Genomic DNA, 18,489 nt, shown 5'->3' with positions numbered 1-18,489 from the left:
ATTACAAAAAGACGGGCAGACAGGCCCAACATGCTTTACAACGGCCAACACACTGCCTCCATCATCTCCATTCAGTGTTAGTTAACATCTATGCCATGAGTCAAACTCACTTGTAGCTATGCCTGTAACAATATTACATAATTGTCAATTATTTGTTTTTAGATCATCGCCGTTTCTTTGTTTAATCGCAATTAATTGCTCACATTAGCTAAGGTCTTAAGGGCTATCAGTGTTGATAGTAAGTGTTGATTTTGTTTAGATATGCCAAATTGTAATTACATAAGAAATTATTAGTCGGACTATATGTTTTCATTATTATTTCAATTGGTAGTTGTTGGCACTTGACCCTTAACACATTTATAGCAATAAAAATGACAAGGGGGATACAGTTAGAAAAAAGTGTTTTATGATAATAAAGATGTGTGGTTTACTTCATTGGCTGTGTATTTGTGTTAATACATTTTCTGCTGTCACAAAACAGTGACATATAACCAATAAATGTATCATGGAATTTATTTAAAAATTTAATTTGTTAAAAAGTATTGTATAAATAAATAAATACTTTTTTAATTGAATGAAAGAGACAATTATGTTATTAATCACAATAATGTCAGTTAAAGTCATTTCAGACAATTAATTGTTCGGCATAATTGGGAATTGTTACAGCTCTACAAACTTGTAGCTCCCACATCTTGTAGCAGTGACTGATCCTTATCTTGCAGCTCCCTGGCGTGCTAACTGTTCTGCTCCACAGACTCAGAGTTATGTGGCTACAATAACACATTTAAAAATAAAAAAACAAACACTAAGACATGGCAACAACTATTCTATTATGTTTTCTGAAGATATATTTAAAAAAGTTTAAGTTAAGAAGACGCATAATGTTGAAAAGCGGTGATCAGAGATTATCATGTGACAGCAGTCACAACTCAAATGCTAGTGTATGTGTTCATACAGTATAGGAGGTTTCATGTATGTAAATGGTAATAGTGCAGTGGTGACACTTGGCTGCCATCAGTGGTAAAGGTGATAGTTCAACTTCAGAAAGAAGATAAATCTCTGAAAGCCCCTTGAGAGCACATGCATCCACTATGGCTTAATCTGGATCAAGATCTTCAGCTAAATACACAGTGATTGACACCCATTCATTCATTAAGTCCATATTTATGAGAGAAACACCACAAATGCTCAAATTCCTGGATCCACAACAAAACTAACCTGGAGATTTATTTAAATTTCTGTTTGAACACCTGGCACCTTACAAATAGACACTTGGCCACATAGCCTCCTTGGTGAGATCATTATTGTCTATTTTATTGAAATAAACAATGATCAAAAGTTAATGTCCACATAAAATATGTAAAATGTTTTGGTTTCTTTTAGAATGTGAGTGATAATGGAGTAGGTGAAAGTTAAACTCCACATTTCAGCTACAAGTGAAATAGAATAATATCTTACTATACATCTATGTACCTACTGTCTTCCATTGTCAACTGATGAAAATAAATGTGTCCGCTCATTCATTTGTATTTCCCCAAAGTGTAATTTTCCTAAAATCACCCTGCTGTAAGCCATTTCTGGGTCTTAGAAAACCAGGCTTGTTCCATATAAGTAGCAGTAAGATAATAATAGATATACCACAATATGCACTAAATGACAGCACACAGGTAAGTTACATGGCTGACAGATGCCCAAGTAATGACCTATTTCCAGCACCAGTAGCTGTAAAAGATATCAGTAGGACAGTCTCACTATAAAAACCAGGGGGCTCTAATTCCCTGCTCTTGCAATTATGGCAAACCTTATCAGCAGCAGCTAAAACACACAACAAGGCTCCTTCTGGCTGCAGATAAACTCAACCCGCAGCACAGTGTGCTCAGTAAAGCCTGTTGCTCCACGGCTATGTTTGTTGACCGTGTTTTAAACCCGAGAGGTGTGTGTGATGAGCGTGATGAGTGGTGCGTGTGTGTTTGTGTGTGTTCCCTACAGAAGCAGCTGTTGTACGCGCCTGCAGTTCAAGAGAAGTGAAGGAGCGCGTGGGAAGTGGTTCAACACGGTCCACCCGCCCCCCCCCCCCCCCCCCCCCCACCCACACACCACACACCACACACACACACACACACACTTCACCCGAGAGCACCAAATGGTCAACATGTGTCACTATCGCAGTCGCAGTCATACAGAGAAAATGCCCCTTTCAAAGAAAGGCTTTTACTGCTCTGAAGAAGCAGTCCTGACCAGACGCTTTCCAATAATTTTAAAGGAGCCAGGATGGCTGGAGACTACGAATTACCAGCCAAGTAAAGCCAATAATACAATTTTACATAAAGGGCCTGCAGTGAGCTTAACGTTACGCAGAAACCCTCTGGGCTGTGCTTTACATAATTATCACAACATCGCATCGGGTAACAATGTTACAAGAAGTTAATGTGAAGGGGTGGCGGTCGCCCACTGTTCCTTTCAGTCATTTAGTATAATCTGCATTTTAAAACACGATTGTCTGAAACCCCTTAACAAGACGGCATGTGAAGAAAAAAACAGCTTAAATCGCCATCTGAACGCAGCGGAGTGGCTCTTTCGTTCTCTTTCAGTTGCGCTGACTCTTTCTTGTCTTTCTTTTCTCTCATTCACACACACACACACACACACAAACACACGCGCGCGCACCCGCGTAGGCTACATACACAAGGGCTAGGCACCGACCTTCGAGAAAAAAAAAAAGAGAAAAACTCGCACCCGTTTCCTCGATATCGTAATGACTTCCTTAACAAAACCGTCGTTGTATGCCCGCTCGTTTACACATACAACCTCCGGGTTTGAAAACGTAACTACAGATTTACTCACCGCAAACAAGTATGGGCTAATCCAGTGTTAATACATTGGTAAATGTCTCCCTCCGTTAGCGGTGAAAGTGCGGATCCATCCCTCCGTCGAGAACAGAGAGTCTGCACTTTTGTTGTCACGCAGGAAGCTCCGACGCCTAGCGAGGCCACAGGGACGGAGCAAAGCAGAACGCCGGGGAGAGGAGGAGAGAAGCGGCCGGCTGCTGGGAGCCAGGAGGAGGGGCTTCCTCTCCGGCGGGGGCCGGACAGACAGTCTGACAGACAGACAGACAAGCCTGAGGGGGGCGGGAGTTAGAAGCACCTCTCTCTCCCCCCCCCCCCCGTCACGCCTCCAGTCCACAGGGCTGACCCCGCATTGTCCCCCCCCCCCAAAAGGATAAAGAATGTACCGTTCATCACCAACCAGGATAGAAAGAGTCACTTCCTGTTAGTAAAAATAACAACACATCTGTATATCTACAAGTTCAATATGGCAAATAAAAGGAGACCAAATTTATAGCTATTCATTTTTTATTCATCCAATATTCTGAAAGAACAATCAGTTATTTCTGTTTTGACAGACACCATTGCCTAGGTATTGGTGTTTGTTTAGTATGTTTTAATAGCCTATGTTGCCAATATTATACAATTTTAATAAAAAGATGATTTGAACTGCAATGATCTGCAGTAAACAGTGAATCAGGAATTAATTGATTAATGAAGACTTTTTCTGCAGATTTGTGATGCTACCACACAAAATACAAAGCAGACTAAATATTCCCACGATAACTACATAAAGAAACACCACCGAATTTATTCTGTAATTGATGTCTTTGTGTTCAATTGTGCGTTCACACTAAGCTTGCTGTACATAATTGTATTTCTGCAACAATACAGCCAAACCTACTATATCCCACTAGTTATGATATTAGTATATGCAAAAACATGTGATGTGAAGCTACTATAATATGATCATATAAGTGGTCCATACAAATGAATACCTTAAATCTGGATGGATAAGACACCTTTGTTTCGCTTGTTACTAATATTGCATGACCTTACAGTATCCAGTAGGTTAATAAAAAGGAAAGAGTAATTCCACCAAGTGTCCACAAGGGGACAGCCACCCACCAAAATCCCAAAGAAGCTTTAGCTGACAACCTCTACCCCTGCCTGGCTTATTAATGGTTTTACTGTGGATTAGATACCAGTGACTGTACAGGCTGTAAAATCAAAGCCACACTTGTAAGCAGGGTGTGCTCCCAAAGCCAAGGATGAAACTGAGGATTAAGCAGGTGATGGCTGGGGAGGAAGTGGGATGAGGCACTTTTCAGATTGTGCTGTAAACTGCTAATTGCTTTAATGCATTGGATCAAATCCAAGTCTAATTATGAATTATGTGTCTACTGCCACAGCCTACTTCTCCATGCTCACAAAAGGCACAGTACACAGTGAAAAGAAACACTACCCTTTAAGAGGCAGGATCTTTGTTCCTGTATGTGAGTGATTGTGTGTGTGTGTGTGTGTGTGTGTGTGTGTGTGTGTGAAGATGCATTTGGGCAGTTTGTGATAATGCCAGCATGCCTTGTCTTTCATCCAAGTGATAGTGTATCCCTCACCTCTACTTGACCCTGCAAGAGAGAGCGAGAGGGAGCAGGTAGACAAGGTATCCTGACTAATGATGCCGCACCGAGACCTCAGCCTTTGATCTGCCTGCTGTCTGTACACATGCTACCCCCAGGACAGCTCTCTAGACACCAAGGCAGCCCCTTCTGGTCGATTAGTCAAATAATCAGTCATTAAGGTATTAAGTTGTCTTAGCTGATTAATACATTTTTAGTTAATTAGTCATTTTCTGGTCTTTTTCTCCCCGATCACCAATGAGTTATTAATATTTAGTCAATTCTGGTGATTAGTCATTGCTATTAGGGATAAGTCATTATAAGAAAATCACATCTACCAGCATCACAATAATATTCAATATACTACAATTTGATCCTTCAGCATGACTGCATCCATCAGAGGAACAGAATACTGGGGAAAAAAACATTATTCTTTTCAATTAAATCAACTACTGAATTTGTTACAGACATGCTGTGACTATTAGTCACCTAACATTTTTTCAAGGGCTGCCCTAGAGACACACAAGCTCACTATTATGGAAAGTACAGGTAAATATGCTACAAAAATATTCAACATCCCCAATTGATTTGACTACTTGTCATTTTACATCCTCGTTCCTAACGTTGCCTCCTCCCCCACCTCCCTATCTTTGCAGCCTTTACCTAGCTATGCACCGTATCTCTCTTTCTCTCTCTCTCTCTCTTTCTCTCTCTCTCTCTCTCTCTCAGCAGCAGACCTGGCCTTAGGCATCGTTAGCTTAATTTAATAAAGGGGCTTAAGCTTTTGAGAGGCTTTTGAAGGATCTGACTGCTGTTACATTCATTACAATCTATCAGCCACTAGAGACACAGCCGTTTAGCATGGCTGAGAAAAAGAGCGAGTGTTTGTGTGTGTGTAGAGATTGTAATAAAAATGGTTTTAATTATTAGAGCTGTGATGGAATCACACACCTTGTAAACTCACAACTCACTCCAGCTCTACCTAGTGAAATGCTGTGTGTGTGTGCGTGTGTGTGTGTGTGTCAGCATATACATCTTGTGCACGCCAGTATGCACATTGACGGGTTAAAGGAACGTCTGGTGGATGGATTGCTCAGCCCTGTGAAAGCATGCACGCTTTCCTCCCCCATGGCATCTAAAAAGAATGGCTCATTCACCTCCTTTTTGAACTCCCTTGCTCCTCCCAAAGACAAATGGCAGAAACTCCCCCCCACCACCACCTCCTGCCTTGCCTCCATTATGTGAACGACAAGTGGCAGCGCTTTTAGCCCTCACCATGGCGAGACACACTTGGAAAGGATGTGTTAGAAAAGACTTCAGCCCCCCCTTTTGGACATCCTGCCTGGGCCCCCTTTTTACTCTGAGCCTACTATCCAGACTATCCTAGGCTTTGCCTCCTACCTTCATCACCCACACAACACCTCAGCAAACCCGAGATCTAAACAAGCACAAAACTGCAGAAGAAAAACAATAGGCTTTGTGTATGTCTGTGCACGTACAGGCATATGTGCATATGCTTATGTGAGTGAGAGCTGCAGGGCATGTGCATTAATTCTGGAGTGTGTTCCACATTCTTCCCAGTCAGATATTAAATTAGGCAATAGAGGTAATTAACATGCAGATCAGATGCTACACAGAAGACATAAGAGGGGCTATGCAAAGTGACAGGTTAAGTGAGAAAGAGAGAGAGAGAGCAAGAGAGAGAGAGAGAGAGAGGGATAGCTGGAAAGACTGAGTGAGTAAAGGGAGAAATAACAAGGAAGAGTGAGTCCCTGCACGGTTTTTTACCTTGCTAACTGACCCGCCGTCATCATGGTGTTGCCACACAGCTGTGCACTGCTGTCATACACATAGGCATAATATAATTCCAGCAGAAAGAAAGCATAGAGCTGCAGCTAATGATTATTTTCATTTTTAATCAATCAGAGATTTATTTTCTTGATTATTTGTTTTGTCTTTAAAAACATGGCAAGTTTTTTAGCTCTAAATGTGATCTAGTAGAAAATAAAATACAATTTAAGCTTTGGTTGTTCTATAACCCTAAGCCATCATTATAAAAACATTTTTAAAGGAAACAAAAACAAAATCTAAAGGAATCGAAAACAAAGTTTAAAGGAATCAAGATATCTTTATTTGTAAATAATAATTTGAAATGCCAAGAGGTGGTAACAACAAGAAAACATTCTTATTTACCAGTTTATTAGGTACAGTCTAATGCAACATAATACAATGTCCCTGCAACAAATCTGGTCTTTGTTAAGATTAAATAAGTGTTTCAAAAAATTTCAAATGGTTGATGTGGCTCGGGAAAGGGAAGTTTGGGGCCCCCTACTGGAGCTGCTGCCTCCGCGACCCGACACCGGATAAGCGGTCGAAGATGGATGGATGGATGGAAAAATTTCAAATAACTTTACCCAAAAAATATATACGGTAATATATACTGTAAAAAAATATTGATATCCAAAACAAAGCATCACCAACATAAACTGCAAAAGTCCTTATAAAGTCCAATTAGTGATACAGACTAATCAGTTTCATCAGTTCAATCAGTTTTTTGCTTGCCTGACCCTTTACCCCAGACCCCAGCCACCAAGGCAAACACCACCAGACATTGTCTAACTGACAGCCACACAGGACCAACCATGAGACACTTAAGTATCCTTCAGCCAATTAGAAATGCAGGGGATGGGCTGTCTTCAAGTCTGTGTGTGCTAGAGAAGACTTTGAGGAGATTAAATGAGGGTTTCGGAGTATAATCTCTTTCATATTTACTTTACATGGCTCTAAATATGCTGCTTATCTGCCCCTCCCCTTATTCACATACTTGCATATGCACCACCATATGGTGCAGCTCCAAAGCCTTGCTGTAAAAACAAGTTAAAGGCCACAAAACAGAACAAGAAACTAATGTGGAGGAAAAAAAGAGATGTGTGGAAGAGACATGGGTTAAAACAGGAAGTATGGAGGAGGTCTTTGTATTGAGCATGCCTGGCTGTGCTCCTTCCTTGCAATCCTCCTACTATCCAAGTGTCTGTGTGTGTTTTTGTGTGGTGTGTGTGTGTGTGTGTGTGTGTGTGTGTGTGTGTGTGTGTGTGTGTGTGGTGTGAGAGCAACAGGGGAGTGTGGAGTGTGGTGAGGCTATTAACAGACGTAGTGGTAATAGGCAGGGGAGCCAGGATGTGTCTGAGCCACTGACCTGCCCATTAGCTCTCTCCACTCCGCTAAGCCCTCACATCGATCACCCAGCCACACATCATTGATCTGGAAAACCAGGCACGAGCGCACTACTTAGACATACCCTCCGTCTCTCACGCCTCTCAGTGTTACGGTGCGTGTGTGTATGTGTGTGTGTGTGTGAGAGAGAATGAGAGAGAGAAAGAGAGAGTGTGTGTGTGTGTGTGTGTGTGTGTGTGTGTGTGTGTGTGTGTGTGTTGTGTGTGAGGCGGAAAGAGAAAGAGAGAGAGGAGGTGTGTGTGTGTGTGTGTGCGTGTGTGTGGAGGGGGGTTGTTTTATCTTTATGAATGTTTGACAGGCCCCTGTGTCTGAGTGGACACACACATCCACAGACACCCTTCATTACACATACAAAAGGCCAAGGAATTTAAAAGCCTGCTATTATATCATTCCTCCCATTATTCCAATGTATTCCACCTTCCCACCTCTCTGCTGTGACATAATTAACAATGTACACTCCTCTATTAGCCACACTGGCAGCAGCTAATTGTTAGCTGTCATTGTGAATGTTCAGGGTACAGAGACACCCTTAACACTCTATACACCACTCATCCATACACACGAAGCACAAAATAGTTTATAGATACTTCCGCACTTAGTGTACATCAGTTTCTAATTCTGTACTTTCCTCTAACCTGTTGTAACTGCAGCTATTAGCTAAACACCAAATCCTTATGGAGAATATCTTAGCTGCTAATTAGGTCAAATTGTTCCCTTTTACTCTGATTGTAGAGATGAAGCCCTACCGCCTGTGCCCCCAATACAGCAGCAGAGAGAGGTAGAATAACTACGTCTTTTACTGTATGTTTCTGTAAAGGACAGAGGACAAAATAAACCTGTGATATGGAGGAGGCACACAGCAACTAGTATAAATACAAACACCCATAAGCACCTGTAAATTTGTGCAAACACATTCTAACACCCATTACGGCAATCACTGGTGCTATACTATAAGTTACAATAAAACAGTTTGACAGCAAACAACAAAGCAATTAAAAATACCTCATTGTAAACAAGGACTTTGATGTGTCACTGATGTTGAAAGTAGGCTCTGTTATCACTTGTTAAGGTTTCAGGAGTTAAACCTAGTACTGAGTTTTACACAGTTTATGAGAGGGACCCACTGGAATGACGAAGAAGAGTGGGGGTGTTATGTAAAACTGGAAGGACAACTTTCTTATGACTTATGTATCACTTTTTGAAATGAAAACATAACCCATAAAAAACCTGGATCTTTTCCATTATCAATGCCCTCTCAAACCCCCCCTCCTCCCCACACACACATACCCTCAAACAGATGGCACAGGAACGATGATAGCCAAACCAATTATTTATCTAATTATGACTTACCACTTAACAGCATAATCTCCCCCCGCAATTGTAAGGTATTAAAAAAGGGGCGATTAAGGGGGTTATGCAAATCTAAACAAAATCCTTATGGTTGCATTGGAGTTAACAGGGACCACCTAAAGTGCCCACTTGATGGGTTCGAACATTTCTAACATACACACATTGAAATATTTAAAAGTACTGTTTCTCTGGTTTGTAAATGTATAACATCATGCAGAGTGTGATACATGTACAGGAAATGGAGAGAGGGAAAGAGGGAGGGAGAGAGAGATGTAGCTGCCGCCAGAGTTCAAGCTCATGCTAATAGGGTAATTGCATTGATTTCCATTTAGCTGCACTCTCTGATGTTATTTACAGCATTTAACCCAACAAACAAGGCCTTTCTCTTTTCTCCCAGCTTGCTTTTAACTAGCCGTGACACACTGTCCACCCCTTTTCCTTTACCCTCTGCCCTACTTCACCCTTTTCATAACTGCCAAAACAGCCAAATACATTATTAGGCCATTAATAGCAGTCACGCTCACACATCTCTCCACCCCCCTCCCTCCTGATTCATTTCAGTAATGCAGGCCCTCCCTCCCTCTTCTCCTCTCAGGCCTGTTGGCACAGGCCCTGAGCTGCTTTGAAGTGGTCTTGTTTATTCAACCAGCCTGAGATGTGGTTGTGTGCGGCAGAGTGAGGGGTAGGAGGGCTTTGTTTGGATGGACCAAATGTCAAGGCCTTACAACGAGTGTTTTCATGCTTTTCATTTGAGGTGTTCTGGACTTTTGTAGGGGCTCCCATTGCAGCTGAGGCACAATTCTTTTAAATGTTCAAGCAATGTGGGATACGTATGCAATGCCGTATGCCAGAACTTAAAGTGCGGGCTTCTTTGTGTTTTACTCTATATGAATCTAATGTGGATATTGTTTGTTGATAGTGAGGAGCAAAAGCAAGTGTACATTCAGTAATGCTAGAAAAATTAGAATGTCGGCATCTATCAAAGCATGTCCTGTGCAAAGCCTATACTGAGGTTGCTTTCCGTCAACAAAATGAATAAGAGAATGTAAATGCTTTATTTAGGTATACAATCTGGCTACCTGTTAACGTGTGAAACTTCCATTTACTGTTGGCGGTGCTATGACAATCAACAGGTTAAATCCAGTCAACCTTTAAAAGTCTTGCTCCTCTCACCTCTCTGTCTCACTAGTCTCACAACAAAAGACTTTATAAGAGAAAGGGGGAATTAGAAAGAGTGGGGCATGATTAGCATGCAGCAGACGGAGCATCGTATTAGTGCTATATTAATGCAGTGGTCACGTCTGGGACACAGACAGACTGCATTAAGCTCATCATCACTCTTCTGCACACATCAAGGACTCTGCCGAGACCTGCAACGTACCATGCTAGTTAAAGAGCAACAGGAGATCTGGTAGATCTCTGTGTGTGTTGAGTGCATATAGTTCACTTTTTCATGCATTTGGTGCATGTAGGTTAAAATTGAGATGGGCCATGAGGTCATTCTGTAATGATGAGCACAATGTGTGTAGGAGTGTTTTGTATGATCAAGCCGGACATACGTGTTCGGTGTGCTATGATTGCAAAGAGCATCCTCACATACGACTCATTTCATTCACATTCAAGGGCTGCGTGGGCGGTAAAGTGGCTTGGTACTTGGTACAGACACACTAGTGTGTGAAAATATGCATGTTATACATACATATGAGTATACAACATGCCATTTGGGTTTACTCAAGTGCACTGCAGTACCATCAGTTCCCACCTGTTTTAGCATCACCACATCCTCCTGTGTATGTAGCAATGTTAGCTGCACCATGCTGTACAAAGTGCTCCAAGGTAAATGTGTCTGCATTCATTGAAATGTTTTCATTTTCACAAAGGAGGGGAGAGAGCAAAGAGAGTGGCATGGATTGTCCACTGAATATGTTGTTTATGTGGTTTAAGGGTTTATTTCTATCGCAGCGTTTGTCACTATTCAGGTGAGGGTTAACGAGCTTGAAAAAACAGCCGAAGATGTTTCTTTAAGCCTATGGTGGAGCATCTAGCTCCCGGTCTATGCGGCCATCTTCAAAATCTGCCAGCTCTCTTTTTCCTGCCTGTGAATTACCTTGGATGATAAAAAAACATCTCCAGTACAAAAAAATTATAATGACATAATTTGCCTGTTGTGCTTTACAAAGAGATGGAACACTAATCCCCATGGCCTTCTGCAACAAAGCCAGCTATGACAGAGAAAACAGGTGTGGTCTCTCTGAATCACTGCAAATGAAAGTAGAGATTAGGATAATTTACACACTATGTATAGATATGTTTTCCTCACTCTCCCTCCTTCCATTACTTTTTTTCCCCCTGGGGGTTCAAACAGCAATATCAAGCGCTCTATAAGACGATAAGGGAGGCTAAGGCGCTTCTATCCCTGCAGAACACACACACTCAGAGGGATAAGCTTTGGACTAGTCCGAATCCTGGAAACACACAAACATGAAGAACCAGACTTTACAAAGCAGAAGGTTTCATCTCACTGCTAAGCAAGCAGGCGAAGGAGGGAGGGAAGATGAGGAAAGAATGAAAGGATTTAGTCTTCATCTGCGGATGAACATGCCATCTCCTCCTCCCTGTTAGTACAGATTCCCTTGCTTGCTTCCTTACCTATAATTGCCAATTCAGCCCTCTTTCAGCTCTGTCATCCTGCCCTTAAACACCCTGTCTTTGGACAACTGGGTTACTGATGACTGATGACATGAAGCGTTTGGTAACATGATTTACATTCCAAAGCAACATAAGCTATAGCTATGAACATTAGAAACACATTCCTTGAGCCAAGCACACGCTTCACCCTCCTCCGACACACTTTCCCCGCATGCAGATGGTGTGTGTTTAAAGCCAGCAGGGCAAAGCCGCGCATGTCGCTGTGGGGTGTGTGTGTGTGTGTGTGTGTGTGTGTGTGTGCACACGCATGTGTATATGTGATGTGTGTAAATGTATGAGTGTGCTTGTGAGTGCTTGAGGTCTCACCTGGGGGATGAGAAATTAACACAAGCAAATTTTACTGCGTTCATTTTCATTTTGCTGGTAACAAGACCATCTGCTAACCATCCTGCTCCATGCAGGGAAAAAAAGAGAAGTGGGCTCCGCTGCAATCACTAACACTCCCACAGCCCATTTCTCTCTCCTCACCCCCCTTCAACCACTCTCTCCAACACGGTGAGGGGCAGAGATAAGACCTCAAGGCCATGATGTTGCTGCCAGCCTTTAAACCTCTCCGTACCTCTGCCTTGCTCTCTGTGGTTTTCGTGATGAAAGAGGGGAGGCAGATCAGAGGAAAACATGGCAGCCAAAAGACTTGTATCCATAGCAAGTCTAAAACCAAAGCACAGAGACACCTGCCCTTCACCATTCACCTACAGCACAGACTTGTGGACACCCCCCTGCACACACACACACACACACACACACACACACACACCACACACACACACACACACACACACACACACACACAACACACAACACACACACACCACACACACACTCTAGCATACATAGCATACATAGCAGCAAAATGTGTGTATATACAGTATATATAATGTAGGCTTGCATCAACACACAGAGAAACTGATCTATTTGTGCATGTGGATGTTGTGTTAGGGTACAGATGGGGTCCGGAGGGCCGTTACAAACCCTCGCTGACAGCGGCTTAACGAGGGCCCTGGCCTTTGGCTCCTGCATCTGTGTCGGTGTTCAGAAGCCAACCACTCAAACACACTGATTAATAAAAGTTTAAATGTGCGTAAAATAGATGCACACACACTCAGGTCAGTCTATTATATATGCTCAGTTAACACTTCATCCACATTTGTTATAATTAAACAAATCATCTCCATGCTTCCCACTACACGTAGGAAGACTCTAAAGTTTTCAGTAAAACACTTGTTCTTAGCAAATAATGACACAGGAAATAAGAGAGGGGGTGAGAGGAATCCACTGATCTAATTAGCAGCTAGTTAGCAGCAAAACAGTTGAGTCCAATTAGGGAGTGTGCTGTAGTGTAGGGATGGGTTTAAATGCTATCCTGATTATCAAGGCTGTTTATCTGCTCTCCACCAGGAGACACACTTGGTGCACACTAGCTATAGACAAATCGGATGAGAATGGAGTGTTTGTTTTAGACTAAGCGTGAGTTTGTGTCTGTTAGAGGTTTTGGTATTGGGGAATGAGCAAGCATGTGTGCTTGAATGTATCCACCTGTGTGCGTTCATGTGGGTGTCTCCATTGAAAGAGGGTGCACAATTGTCTGAAATGCTTAGTCTCCTCATTAAAGATGCAGTAGGTGAGACTTATACAACTAACTTTCTGTCATATTTGCTGAAACTGACCCTATGTTTGAGTAGAACTACATATAAGCAGGTCCATCCATCCATCCATCCATCCACCCATCCAACTTCATCCGCTTTTCTGGTATTGGGTCGCGGGGGCAGCAGCTCCAGCAGGTCATTTAAAAAAAAAAAAAAACTGGCTCCTCTGGCACCACCTACAGCCTGTAGTGTGATTTGCAAAAATCCATCGCTCCCTGTTCAGACCCTACAATGAGGGCCGGGGGTGTGTCTAACTGCGTGTCAATCACTGCTCAGGCACACGCATTCATTCTCCCTTGTGGGGGGAGGGGCTTGGAAGACCATTTGGGCTTTAGTAGAAAGGGGGGAGGGACTGAGAAGTTGTCGATGTTCAAATTCTTTCGCTAAATCCTGGATCTTCACAATCCTACCTACAGCACCTTTGATATCGAAAATCTTCAGAGGCCAGTTCTAGCTGCCCCAAACTCTGCTTCACTGCCACATACCACAAACAGACCCTGTCTATCTCTCTCTGCTCCCTCCCTTCCTCTTGGCAGAGTCTCCCCCTGTCGGCAGGTGCATGCTCCGGTTGCAGCCAAAGTGCCAACCTTCCCTCCATATGCCCGCCTCCGCAGTGCCAGCTTACGCCTGCCGCTTCCCACCAGGATTCAGCTGGCCCGGCCCTCCCCAAATCTGTTCTCGCTCCCCACCACCCATCCTCCCCCACAATCATAAGTATCCACCTCTAGCCTTTCTTCTCGCACACACAGCCCTAACCTCATCCCTCTCGTGCCAGCCCTACCTCTTGTCTCGCACCACGAGGTGAAGCATTTATGCAGCCCTCTCACATCCACTTGTCTTATGTTTCTGTTTGCTTCATCCCCACCCCCCTTAGCCCTTTTCTCACCTTACACTCTGCATTCCTGTGACCTTCATCTGCTGTACTCCGCCCTCCTAAACATCCCCCAGTTGTCCAGCTCTTTTTTGAGACCTCCCTTGACATGATGCCGAAAGACCGGAGCAGACCCTCACAGAGCCAGGAGCCAGGCCACATCAATCAACACCAGAGTGCAGGACGTCAGATCGATGCATCATCCTTCAACTGGTTGTACTTTGGTATTTAGAGGGAAAACTGCCCCATACCAGCGGTGTAAAGCATGTTTTACCACTAGCAAGTTACTCTCGTCTCAATTGGGCTCAGGGCATCAACACATAGTGTGAGTGTGTGAGAGGAAGTGTTTTTATGTGTGTCCACTCACTTAGAGCCGCTGATGTAACCTTGTCTGACCTTTCAGCTCGTACAGTTTTCCCTAAGGGTGTGAAACCACCCCTATTGAGGCAACATTCTGACACCAAGAAGCCAAATAAACACAAACAAGTATGCACACTAATGCAGTGCCCATAGGGCTGGATGTGAGAGAGGACGAGATATATCACCAAAACATCTGCCCTCTTTTTGTTATGTTTCTTTCAGAAAATAACAGGCAGGCGTCGTTTCTCAAGCATATATTGTACATGGACAAACACAGTGTGTGAGATTTATACCCAGCCATAGCCACTGTGCTATTTGTTTTGTGGCCGCTGTAAGGCTTCCATAAACACAGAGTGATGGAGCGGTAATCCTGTGCCCTCTCCTCATTACTCCTCCTCCTGAGGAAGTCATCTGACCGGCCTGGAGCCATCTATCTAGGTCACAGCCATCACCTATCATCCATCATCGAGTCTCTCCCTGTCTCTCTGTCTCACACTCACTCACTCGCACACAAATTCAGTGTGTGACGCTTATTTTAATAGGATGTTTTGGACCCAGTCACTGATCACTCGCCCCACGCCAAACCTCTGAGAACAACAGACAGAGAGTGTGAGAGAAGGAAAAAGGAGAGAGAGAGAAAGACCTTGCCTGGAGTCATTTCCAGTATTTAACAGGATGTGATGAGCTCTCGCCATTCTCTTAATCTGTCTACCATGATTCATTTCCTTCTCCTGTGTGCCGAGAGGCTGGCAGCTCGGCACCAATCAGCCACACTAAGGCACACAAACAAGCACACACACAACCTACAAAGCAAGAACCACTGCAAATAAAGTAGAAGACATTAGGTCATTCATTCATTACACCAATAACTGTGATGAAGTCTCCGGTCATTCATCCCTGGTGTGGAAGAAAACTAACAACCAAGGACATGCTAACACTCTCTGAACAATTCCACCTCCTGCTGGGACCTTGAGGTCATCGGCCACTCATGATTCCCACATTGGGTAAAAAGAAGCCCCCTGGTAAAACACAGGTATTTGCAACCTTGTCTATAAACACTGCAACACTCAAATTATACACAGACAAATTGCACTTTCTTATTCCTTGTCTTGAGCAAAGGGGTTGCTTTGATGGCTAAGCTCTAAAATCCCATCTACTAATGATTGAAAAGCTGCCAGCTGAAAAGGCTGCCCTGATCCACCAACAAAATTGTTCACTAAAATACACACAAACACACTAACAAACACACACACACACACACACACACACACACACACACACACACAACACACACACCACACACACACACACACACAACATACATACACAGTCTACAGAGTTCTAGAGAAGAAAATGTGCAGTTTCTAAATCCCTATTACCCTCTCCCTGGGTGGTACAGTTCTTTGTTTCCCCCCTTCTCTTCTTAATAAATCTTAGCCTCACACACTCTCAAAAACCCAGGGAAGTGAAGGGGGATTACCCTGCTTCTCCTTCTAACATCTTCTACAAGTGTGTATGTCTGTCTGCAAGTGTGTGTGTGTATGTCTGTCTGCAAGTGCATGTGTGTGTGTTAGTGTGTGTGTGTGTGTGTTTATTAAAACTTTATGGTGTGAGGAGCTGAACTGAACCCTGAAGCCTGCTGATCCAGTCAGCAGGTGCTCTGCCAGGAAGGAAATAGACAAAATGTAACTGAACCTGCAGAAGAGTCATCTGGCAACAGATATCCACTATCATCTGTCTATCTGTCTGTCAGTCTATGCACATGTGAGAGAGTTAAGGCATGAACATTAACATACCTTTCTGTGACACAAGTTACAGACTAACACACTTTTATGGTTTTGTAAACTTTACAAATGCAATTTTCTTTTACACAACAAATAACAAATGTCTTTGTTTGCTTGGGTATAAAAGAGCTTGAGCTTGAAATTGCTCATATTATGCTCCATATTCAGAGGTTGTACCAGAAGAGGTTTATGTGGTTTAATTTTCAAAAAACACCATATTTTTGTTGTACTGCACATTGCTGCAGCTCCTCTTTTCACCCTGTGTGTTGAGCTCTCTGTTTTAGCTACAGAGTGAAATATCTCACTTCTCTTCAGTCTTTGTTGGGAGTCGCACATGCATAGTAACTAGGTAAGCACTGCTAGCCATTAAGAAGCAGAGTATGAGGGCGTACCACGCTGGCAGCTAAGCGAGCATTCTAACAAGTGTTACAAAGTGACGCATGTTTGTCACGGAAGAAAGGGCTGGACTACAATAGAGCTGTTTGGAGCAGTTTGTGAACAGTGTTTTCTGTTAGGATGGTAAGTCCCTTCGGGGTGGACTTTGGGGCTTTTCACTTTGAAAACCTAGAGCATGCACAACATGATATATACTGTAACACAATAAAGGAAAGGGAAACACCCCAAAAACATAATATGAGCACTTTAATAGTTTAACATCTGTACATCCAGGGGCTGCAAAATGTTTACTGATCAATCAAGTGAGTTGTGATTGTAGGAAGAAAAAAAGGCCAAATAAATGGGTGGTTACAGGTGGACGTTTCTCTGAGAAATGAGACATATAGACATGTATAGTCTCTCAAACAGCTATCCATGCAACTTATGCTCTTTTCATTTATTAAGTTAAATGATAAATAAATACAGCCCCAGCCTGTCTGTCTACCATATTATAACAAATCAATGTGTGTGTGTGTGTGTGTGTGTGTGTGTGTGTGTGTGTGTGTGTGTGGGTGTGTGAATCCAGCACCATCAGATGCATGCAGGGTTTAATTAGAATTCTATGCAGTCTAATTTGATTAGTGGAGGCAAAGGAAGATGAAGGCAATTAGAGCCGACTAATTCTGCTGCTGGAATATTGTTTTAGGAGAGAGGTGACTACATATACACATACACAAACATACATACCCAAACACAAACACAAAACACACATGCACGCACACGCAACACACACACACCACACACACACACACACACACAACACACACACACACACACACACACACACACACACACACACACACACACACACACATTAAACCACAAAATAAAAGTGAGCCACACGCTCATTGCTCTTGCATTCCAATGGGGTTCATGTAAGTTCAGAGACTTAACTCGAAAGAGCAGAGGTGAGTGTCTGTCATGATAGCCGAGTGTTTGACAAGCACTGTGACCTGCCAACTGATACCCCTGCACACAGTTGTGAAGAAACTGTTTCCCATCCCACTGCTGCCTCTGTATGTGTGTGTGTGTGTGTGTGTGTGTGTGTGTGTGTGGTATGTGTGTGTGTTGTCCACAACCACAGAAGAGCAGAACAAACAAACTTACATACAACACAATGCACTACACAAATAGCATTGCGTCTCCTTGTGACAAGCCAAAGTGACAAGGCTACCAGAAGGAACAGAAAAGGAAGAAGAGAGCTGACTGCAGTCCATAAATCGTAGTTGTATGCTACTGTGATACCAGCAAAGCCCCCATTACCCCCTGCACCTGTTAGCTCACCATGTGTATGTGTGTGATACTAAAGTGTACTAATAGTGTGTCACATTATATATTATTTTATATTATTTTTATATTATATTATATATTGTACCTTTGGACAAAGCCAGTCTAGCTCTTTCCATCTTGCTTCCAGTCTGAATGCTAAGCCAAGTGAATTGCCTGCTGGCTCCAGCTTCATATTTGGCATACGGACATGAGAGTGGTATTGATCTTCTCATCTACCTTTCAACAAGAAAGCAAATAGACACATTGCCCAAACTTAACTATTCCTACAAGTACAGAGTTGGAGTCGGGACATGTTTAGCGTACCTAAGCATACAGACTAGCGGCAGGGGGAAATACTAATCTATTCCTTAAGTGGTGGTGTGTGAA

At 43.0% G+C, this 18,489-nt stretch overlaps 1 protein-coding gene across 4 annotated transcripts in view; it reads right to left on the bottom strand.

The window, feature by feature from the left end:
• The window catches only part of gse1b (Gse1 coiled-coil protein b), a 165,554-nt gene that overhangs the window by 36,395 nt on the left and 110,670 nt on the right, over positions 1-18,489 (bottom strand). The window contains exon 1 of one of the 4 annotated variants that reach the window (XM_032504836.1): positions 2,845-3,081. The exons of the other annotated variants lie outside the window; for them this stretch is intronic. The gene's annotated coding sequence lies outside the window, so the exon portion shown is untranslated. Of the gene's footprint in view, positions 1-2,844; positions 3,082-18,489 lie in introns of those variants that run through there. 4 annotated transcript variants of the gene reach the window in all.

This window comes from Etheostoma spectabile, chromosome 1, assembly GCF_008692095.1.
Source record: "Etheostoma spectabile isolate EspeVRDwgs_2016 chromosome 1, UIUC_Espe_1.0, whole genome shotgun sequence".
Taxonomy (NCBI): Eukaryota; Metazoa; Chordata; class Actinopteri; order Perciformes; family Percidae; genus Etheostoma; species Etheostoma spectabile.
Note: the sequence above shows the minus strand (reverse complement) of the source record. Positions and strands in the feature narration are given on the sequence as shown.